This window comes from Cydia amplana, chromosome 5 (assembly GCF_948474715.1).
Source record: "Cydia amplana chromosome 5, ilCydAmpl1.1, whole genome shotgun sequence".
In the NCBI taxonomy this organism is placed as follows: domain Eukaryota; kingdom Metazoa; phylum Arthropoda; class Insecta; order Lepidoptera; family Tortricidae; genus Cydia; species Cydia amplana.
The window spans coordinates 21108292-21118637 of record NC_086073.1 but is presented as its reverse complement, the minus strand read 5'-3'; the positions used below and the strand labels follow the sequence as shown (position 1 = coordinate 21118637).

The following is a 10346-nucleotide window of genomic DNA, read 5'->3' as shown; positions in this document are numbered from 1 at the left end:
CAATTAAACTGCTGGCAATACACACTAGGCTATGCCTGCGCAGTTTAGCATGTACACTGTACAGTTCAACTGCACAGGTAAAGCCGGTTTGGAAACTGCAGTCGAATGCCTTTTTACCTGTGCAGTTAGACTGTATGTAAAAATTAAATATTAATAATATTTTATCCTTATGTCTTAGATTCATGGCACAAAGTGTGGTGGTGTTTTTCTTTTGTCAATACACTTGAATTCTTACATACAAAACCAGCTTCTACAATATTCAGACAGGGTAAAAAAACAATTTTGAAAGTGAGGTCTACGGGTTCCAAAGTTTTTAATTGTTGTTACAATCATTATGACTTTTTCTGCAGTGTGAAAAAAATGTCAATTGGTAGTTTAGTAGTGTATCTTTCAATGTTGTTAACTCTAGTTTACCAAAAACAAGTATAACAAACTAGAACTTTCTAGTTAGGTAATTAATCTACAGTTGGATCAACTTTTACAACATCCATTGTTGCCATGACAACTTCATGCAATTATAGTAGTCATAGAACAGTTTTTAACAAACTTTTGTCACTTAGTAGAACATAGTCATAGTAGAAGATCAGTGTCAATAGTTTTAAATGGCACAATAAACTCTTCATGGTTTTAGTTTAAGAAAGGTGTACTTACATCTCCAATCCTTGATTCTTCTGGATCCATTTTAGACAAGCCAGTTCTCCCGGTAATTGGTTGAGTTACCGCTCACTGCTAGCGGAGCCTGGGTTGCTGCCACATTGATTTTTCTAACTTTGCAGCTCAATTAACGACAAGTCTGACAATAAAAATAGAATTTATAGATAATTGACACATTTAACAGCTAAATTGTATTCAGTGATGACTTGATGACCCTACCTGCAACGGTAGTTAGAAACTGGATTTGGGCTAATATCAACAAGATAAACAACAAACATTAACACATTAACTGCCAGCGACTCACTAGGGGAGTTCACTGTTCGTAGGCGCTTTTTGCTACATACGGTTTTTCCCGTGTTATCGGCTACACTCGTAGCGCGTAGCTCGCGCTGGCACTGAATGTTTTAAGTAATGCTAAGTTATGCATGTTTCTTGTATCCATACTACAAACTTTGCTTAGTTTGAGATGAGGTTGATCTGTATTAATTATTAGCATAGTACTTACCGACTTCCATGCCTGCTGCCACTGATGCCACTGATCTGTACGGATCGTGCTCTCATAGAACTTGTATGCAGCACTGCACTTATCTCTGGCTTCCGAGAGGCTCATGGTCCTCCCTGTACTCCCTGTAGGCGAACAGGGGATGCTGAGTTATATATTTTGCTAGCATTTTCTTCTGCGTCAAAGAATCGACTGAAAAACATATTCATGACAAAATCAGTTATGATCAAACGAATTATAACTTTTTCTGTAAATAAATTATTGGTTTTTAGAGAAACTTACATTATGCGTGGCATTTTCTTTAGATTTCACAGCAAATCAGTATTTTTCTTCAACTTGGTTTGTATTCTGATATTTTCACTGATCACGCGCGTACGCGATGCTTGTCAATGTCAAATTATTGTCAATTGACTCAATTGTCAAACACGATTATCCGTGCATGTTATAATGTAGGTCAATTTGTATAAAGCTGTCACTCATTTAAACACTTTTCAATTTGGAAGTGTAGTAATAAAATTGACTATTCATGTTCAAACTATGTCCGACACACGTCCGACATATGAATAAGGGCAGCCATTGAATAGATTTTTCATAAGCTCTACGCATAGACAGTCGTGGTCACTATCGTATGATAGTCGATAACTTTATTCAATATCGACGTGGTAGGCTTATCGTAGCTCGGGGCCATGCTCAGCGATATGACAAATTTACCAATAACGTTAGAAGACAACGTATCATACCACGTGCAATATGATACGCCCGTGCTAAGCCCGCTGGTCGGTATATGACTTTGTTTATTAATGATAATTAGATCTGCATAGACTCGATTAATAATTTTTTACCGAATACCTACTAGGAACATAATTATATATTACCTGATTTACCTCATTAATTTTTGACGGATTAATTATTAGAAAATAAATATTGCGATTCTTAGTTTGCAAGAATAGTGTTAGTTAATTAAGTACCTATGGCCAACAAATTTCGTTTTATAAGAATTGTATGTACCTATAAGATTTATTTTCATTAAATAAGTAAACAAGTAGGTAAGTAATACATATGTATATGCAAAAAAAAATATAAAGTAAAATTAAAAACTACAACTAACTACAATAACTAAAATAGTAATAAAAAATAGATATTTGTATAACATCGTTGATTTTGACATATGCAAAAAATTATAAACTAAAATTAAAAAAACAACAACTAACTACAATAACGATAACATAAATTATAAAGAATTTTGATATAAATATTAGTGATTTTGATCTAATTATTATGAATAGTTTATATAGGCTGAGTACTGGGTACACAGAGGCTGCTTACTGGATTTTGGAGGCTGACTACTGGAGAAAAGTGCCACTTTTTGTTTAAACTTAATTAGAGATATTATAAAGAGGATTGTTATTTTTTTTAATATTTTGTTTTAAAACTATGATAAACAATTGATCTAACCATGTCATTTGTTTAAGTATCCGACTAATCCTGTAGAAATGCCGAACGTTCAAACTTAAAAAAGTCGTTATAAGGCTGACTACTGGTGCCTTTACCCTATACAGTCGACCATCATAGCCCTACAGAAAATGACCAATTTGGTTTTTAACTTTAATGCATTTGTATGGGCAAATATCTACATTTTGATGCATAATTTCCACATATTTGGTCCAATTTTGACTTTATTGATATCGACGTATGGCGTCAGAAGTCGTCTTTAATTTTGTAGTACATTGCTTTAACATCCGACTTTTGGTTTGGTTGTATAACCCAAATAATTGAATATTTTTTTACATCATTTAGTTTCTTTTGTAAATGGCTCTTAAACGGCTGTATATTTTGGTACACACCGTATAAATGAAATATAGCATATTTAACTGGCTTTCATTCAATATCCCACACGATTATGTGCCATGCATAGTTTGGGTGCAATATGTAATATTCGCAACGAAGCGGGAGTCATTTTGATGACGTCATTCCGCTGAAGTAGATGGCCGGCGCCGCGGTCTCCCGGCAGTTTTGGAGACCCAATACCATGCCCAACAACATACTAAAAGTTGGTAGCGGTTTCCGGATCTGAACTATCTCTTCGACCGTTTCCCATAAGGCATAGTACTATCAAAATAGTTTACCTTGGCATTGATTGTAGCCCGCTATTCTGTACCTAAACACAACTGCCTGCTGCTCCCATCGCTAGGGCTATAGAGGGAAGGGAATACGAGTAGGCCACACTCACTCATTTTTTCATGTGACGCTTAAGCACATCTTTGTAAGCCCAAACCAAGCTCAGTATAAAAGATCTGCTTAGTTACACGTTGGTGGTTCATCCGTGACCGCACCACCGAAGCTGATGTCGCATGAGGTACTTATATCCCTACCTCAATGCCACCCACATTTTCTCTACGCAGCACTTTAGTATTCCAAATAAGTACTGTAACGATGCACGTTACTATAGGCATCTAAATCAAAAGTATTATTTAAAATAATGTGAAATTAAGAAATTAACGTAACATTTCTGTGCGCGACTGTACTTTCCGCCGAACGGCGATGTCAGCAGTTTTACCTAGTGTCCGACCGAAACATGTATTTTTGCCGAAACCGAAACCGAAACCGAATGTTCGGCTTTGGCTCTAGTTTCGGCCGAAACCGAAACCGAAACCGAAACTTTTGTAGACTTGTTAAAATCGTTGAAAAAATGTCATAAAACCGCTTTAACACACATATTATGGGGCTGTCAACACCCAATGTCCTTGAAATTGATGTTACTTAAGCAGTTTTTTATGAAAATTACTAGAGTTAGACCAAGATAATTCTGCAACGATTTTGATAAGTTGATAACACACGCAGTGCAAGTGTTATTTTAAACGTCAAAACTTCTATGAAATTATGACGTATGAATAACATTTGCACTAGTTGCACTGCGTATGCTATCAAAATCATTGCAGAATTTTCTTGGTCTAACTCTATTCATTCACCAGTCAAGCTAACATGTAGACACAGGGTCAACCAAAAACGCGAGCGCAGCGAGCGCGAAATTTTTTGTTAACAATATCGCAAGGCCGGGTACCGATCTTCACCTGGGCCGAAAAGTCCGAAGTGCCCCATTGAGGCGAACTTTCATGCGAAGTCAAAGCCGTGCTTAAGGCTTCAGGATAAGTAGTTGAGCACAGACTCCAACCAATGTCCATTGTATTCAAAAGCGAGACCGCAGGCCGAGCATGGCGCAGCGAGGCCAAAGGCTAAGCTGAAGTAGAGGACATGTGGAACACAAACCAATGGTAAATTGAGGTAAAAAGTAATGCTAGTTTTCTTATTATTATCTTGCCCAGGGCCCAGTAACATGCGACAGTGCTATCTCATTCACTTATAGGTATTGACAGACTCTTAAGACTGCGTCAACCGTCCAGTGGCGCCCTCATTAGTGGAATTGTGTTTTATAATAAACCAATTAATGCCTGTACCTAATATACATGAATCAGTATATGTAGGTATTAATATTGTTGTCCTACTTATTCCCCAACTTTTGGTCTTTGTCCGAAGTACCATTTCGTAAGTTTCGGCCCGGCCGAAAGGTTCGGCCGTTTTTTGGCCGAAACCGAAACTACAGCCGAAACATGATTTTTTGGCCGAAACTGTGTAACGATGCACGTTACTATAGGCATCTAAATCAAAAGTATTATTTAAAATAATGTGAAATTAAGAAATTAACATAACATTTCTGTGCGCGACTGTACTTTCCGCCGAACGGCGATGTCAGCAGTTTTACCCTTCTTATACCACCGGCCATCACTCCGCGCGCCACTCTGCGCTCGATCGTCTTTAGGGATAGACGCTACCGGTCGCGTTCACGGCCGTGTGCCGTGTCCTCTCACGCGCCGGCGCAAGTCTAAATAATATTTTTTAAATCGGCAATGCTAGCCAAGTGTAGCTAAATCTTTAAAATTTGCTATAAGCAAATGATTTCAATACTAGTTAATTACTACCCGTCCCGCACCCCGTTTGGGTAAGTGTTGAACGTTACTTAGTTTTAAGAATCTAGTGTGCTAAATTCTATTGTGCTAAAACGCTTATTTTCAGTACCTAGTGTTAATTGTGCCTTGCCTGTGTCATGTATTTTAAAATAATTCCTCTCTAGTAAGTGTTGTTAGCCGCCGCGTCGCGGCGTAACGGTAAAAGTACCGTTATAACATGGCGTCTCATACATTTTGCCCAGCGTGTTATTTAACTTCAGATTATTAATAGCCTTAGCTCACAAGCTTAGTTTATTGCATTTTTATCATTTTAGTTGATCCCCATTATTGTAATTTAATTTCATAATCTTGCACTCTGCTTTTGGTACCTACTTGCCATATCACTTAACCGCTGTAACTCCGTTCTGGTTATGAACACCCACCATCTACTTTTTGCTACTCCCTTGCTTGCTTAGCGTCATCGTTGGGGTTCATACCGAGCGGCCAATTAATACGTGGACATAAAGCTGGACGATGTACATTCCAGGGTGCAATTAGACGGCTTAAAACTACGGCGGCAGGGGGGACCTGCTGATCCGACCGCAGAGTAGGAGGCCCTCCAGAGGCTTCCCGGCTTCACGCACCAGCTGACCTCGGCGCTTCCCGAGACGTCCCGGCGTCCGAACACAGGGCTCGCACGACCACCTTGCCACGTCAGGGGAGTACCCACCTACGTCAGTGAAATCAGACAGGCTAATTTAAAATTTAACGGACCACTACCACGACCACCGCTCGGGTTATTTTTTTAATAAATTTATTTGTTATAAAGCGTTTGGGACTTTAATTTAAACCTCCCAACCTTAACCGCTTCAACTGGCCGAAACCGAAACCGAAACCGAACCTTCGGTCGGACACTAGTTTTACCCTACTTATACCACCGGCCATCACTCCGCGCCCCACTCTGCGCTCGATCGTCATTAGGATTAGACGCTGCCGGTCGCGTTCACGGCCGTGTGCCGTGTCCTCTCACGCGCCGGCGCAAGTCTAAATTTAATAACATTTTCTAAATCGGCAATGCTAGCCAAGTTTAACTAAATCTTTAAAATTTGCTATAAGCAAATGATGTTAAGTACTAGTTAGTTACTACCCGTCCTGCACCCCGTTTGGGTAAGTGTTGAACGTTTCTTAGTTTTAAGAATCTAGGGTGCTAAATTCTATTGTGCTAAAACGCTTATTTTCAGTACCTAGTGTTAATTGTGCCTTGCCTGTGTCATGTATTTTAAAATAATTCCTCTCTAGTAAGTGTTGTTAGCCGCCGCGTCGCGGCGTAACGGTAAAAGTACCGTTATAACATGGCGTCTCATACATTTTGCCCAGCGTGTTATTTAACTTCAGATTATTAATAGCCTTAGCTCACAAGCTTAGTTTATTGCATTTTTATCATTTTAGTTGATCCCCATTATTGTAATTTAATTTCATAATCTTGCACTCTGCTTTTGGTACCTACTTGCCATATCACTTAACCGCTGTAACTCCGTTCTGGTTATGAACACCCACCATCTACTTTTTGCTACTCCCTTGCTTGCTAAGCGTCATCGTTGGGGTTCATACCGAGCGGCCAATTAATACGTGGACATAAAGCTGGACGATGTACATTCCAGGGTGCAATTAGACGGCTTAAAAACTACGGCGGCAGGGGGGACCTGCTGATCCGACCGCAGAGTAGGAGGCCCTCCAGAGGCTTCCCGGCTTCACGCACCAGCTGACCTCGGCGCTTCCCGAGACTTCCCGTCGTCCGAACACAGGGCTCGCACGACCACCTTGCCACGTCAGGGGAGTACCCACCTACGTCAGTGAAATCAGACAGGCTAATTTAAAATTTAACGGACCACTACCACGACCACCGCTCGGGTTGTTTTTTTAAATAAATTTATTTGTTATAAAGCGTTTGGGACTTTAATTTAAACCTCCCAACCTTAACCGCTTCAGTACATATTATATAGGTAGGATAATGATCTTTAAAAAAAACTCTATAAATGCCATGAACTTTTTAATCAAATAAGAATGGATAAATACTATTGATAAATATGTATAATGTTATAAATTTGAATACAATAATCAAACGGAATTAAAGACTTTTGCGTAGTTGCGATATTAATTCAGACTAATTAAAAGCTGGCTATCTGGCGGATCTTCCAACCAACTTCTTATAGTCAAATGAAAACTCACAGACCTTGTACACATGAATGAGATGGTAACGCGCGATGTACATAGTTCAATGGTGGATATGAAGGGTCGTCTGTCAATAGCCGCAGTACTCGACAATAGGGTCCGCAGTGCACCCGGCGGGATCATAACACTGGACATCCACTGGTGTGATCTGCGTATAAGGCGGGTCGATGATTTCTGGAGGACGTTGGCGTGGGGTTTTATTGCAGACCGTTATCGTTTCACCAACGACATGCATTGGTGCGGGGCAATAATTCTGGAACGACAATAGAATTTTCCACTCATTAACTCGAAGGTGAGCTGGAAGATATCCCTTATACCTAATTTAAATTAATTTATAATACATCCCGATGTTGCGAACCCTTTACAGCGTATTTAGCGGGTGACTGAGGAAGAACTACAATGTGAAAAACTAGCCACATATGAAAATAATGAACCATAATAAACTACAAATTTTAAGGCTGGTTGTACATGCAAAAAGTGGTTCATAAGGCTAGTGGATTTAATTTGGTTTCATTTGTTTATCTATGAATGTAGACTTTATTGACATGAAAACAAATTAAAACTAACAAAAATTTTAACTAAGAACTAAACGAACTAGACTAAAACTACCTATCTAAAAATAGAAAATTGGCCCCAGATCTGTGCCGTTCGGGAGGGTGCCCAGAAGACTGGCGGCGTTGCCGCGCTGAACGGCAATGCCAATGCGTTGGGCGAGGTAAGCTCCAGCCTTTCGGTCACCCGTTGCGTCTATAAGGCGCTTGGCCAACTCCTTATAAACGCTGTGCGCGCCTTGACCCCACGGCCCAAGCGTCTCCACCGCAAACGGCTCAAACATGCAGCCGCTGTCTATGGCTGCATATTTGCGCCGCTTGAGATGCTCGGCCGCATCGGCAGCAGCGCCAGCCCTAGAAGAGGTCCCTGGAAGATGGGACGGCGCCAGGGTATGCACACACGTATTAAGGATAGTCATAAATTACAACTGTTTTCAATCCGATTCCATAGTTTTATTTCATGAGTAGTATCGCGTTAACCGAAGACAATATCAAGAGACAAACATGACATAAATTGGTATCTCGTTCACGGGTGAATGAACGAAAACGGTTTTCAAGCCCTAGTTCGATGTATGGAGACTCTCTCCATTGAAAAATTAAAGCCTTAAAGGTACACATGCCAGAAAATAGGTACCTAACTTTTTTTTAAACTAATAATTCATTAATCACCTAGTTAACAAATCATCAAACAATTGGTGGAAACCAAATAAAAATGAATAACATAAATGATAAAACATTAAATCTCTTAATATTTTCTTCGGTTACCGCGATAGTTACTCATGAAATAAAACTATTATAAACGGATTATATCGCGTATATTGAATTTAGTTTAATTAAATCTCTTACATTGAATTGGATTTCCGAACGCCCGGAGGGTAAATCTTCCGGAGTTAGAGGTTGTACGTAGTTAGTTGATCGACCTGTGAATTGAAATTAAGTAGGTAAGTACTTACACTAAAATAAAAATAAATGGACATCACAAAATAGTATGCCATTCCATTACGGATGACTCACGCCAGAAAGGTCTGGGTCGGGGCTGACGCATCTAACACTTCGTTTTCGATGACGTGTGATTTTTATAGAAAATGAAGTGTCGGACGCCACGAACTGATCAGGGTCGGGATAAACACCACAAAATACAAAAATTTTGTTGAAATTCTATTTTCTTAATAGTACTATGCCTTATGGGAAACGGTCGAAGAGATAGTTCAGATCCGGAAACCACTACCAACTTTTAGTATGTTTTTGGGCATGGTATTGGGTCTCCAAAACTGCCGGGAGACAGCGGCGCCGGCCATCTACTTCAGCGGAATGACGTCATGAAAATGACTCCCGCCTCGTTGCGAATATTGCACCCAAAATATGCATTCCACATACACGCATGGGGTATTAAATGCCAATTAAATATATGTTTAATTTATATGTGTACCAAAATATACAACAGTTTAAGAGCAATTTACAAAGAAATCAAAATAATGTAAAAAAATATTCGATTATTTGGGTTTCATAACCAAACCAAATTTCGCACGTTAAAGCAATGTACTAGAACATTAAAGATAACGTTTCAAGCCATACATATATACCAAAAAAAATAAAAATCTGGTCAACATTGTGGAAATTATGCATCAAAATGTAGGTATTTGCCAGAAGAAATGCCTTAAAGTTAAAAAAATCAAAATAGGTAATTTTCAGGTCAATCCGCATAAGCTTCTAGTATGTTATTAGATATATAAATAGGATCATAAAACCGCTGGGAGACAATCTCTATAGTGCCTGAGTGGTTTTCAAATTTGCCGCCTTTTCTACTGACAAGATTTGCTTGACCGAGTATATGATCTTTATAGTCCACCGAAATCGGTTCACGAATATAATATTATATTCAACGGCATTAGATAGTTCTGTTTTTAGTTGCTAACGAGTTTTAGTACCACACTAAAAACACGATAGCTTGGAAAAAGGGTGTTTTTTTTTAACTTGCAAATGCTCGGTAACATTTTTTTTACCGATAACATGGATGAATGGCAAACAAGCACAATATATATATAATATGTACAAATAATTAAATACATACAAATTATGTCCGGTTATACTGACACATTCGCTGGTTTTCGTAGCCGTCACCACGTCTTTCCCTGCGAGGACGTTTGGTGTGTTCGTGGGATGTAAGGTATTTTAGATTTGATTCTCAGTGACAAGTTGATATTTGTTACAAGTCTAATAAAACTGATCTCTCACAAAGGAATTTGAGATTAATTTGGAAAACTTAACAAAAATAAGCAGTTGTACAACTATTGCTTTATATGACATCCGCTTAGTATGACGTGTTTGTCACTTCCCTTCGATGTCATTATAAGCGGATTCTACTGTAAGTAATAGAATATATGACTAATCTAACCCAAAAAATCTTTAATTTAACTAAGAAACAGAAACTTACTTAAATGATATCATTTATGTAAAAAAGCA

The 10346-nt window shown here is 38.9% G+C and overlaps 1 long non-coding RNA gene across 1 annotated transcript; it reads right to left on the bottom strand.

The window, feature by feature from the left end:
- Window positions 1-7457: 7457 nt before the first annotated feature.
- Window positions 7458-8816, bottom strand: LOC134648547 (uncharacterized). The gene is made up of 2 exons (XR_010096903.1): window positions 8730-8816; window positions 7458-7585 (listed from the first exon to the last, which is right to left on the bottom strand). It is a non-coding gene; the product is annotated as an uncharacterized LOC134648547 (long non-coding RNA).
- Window positions 8817-10346: the final 1530 nt, after the last annotated feature.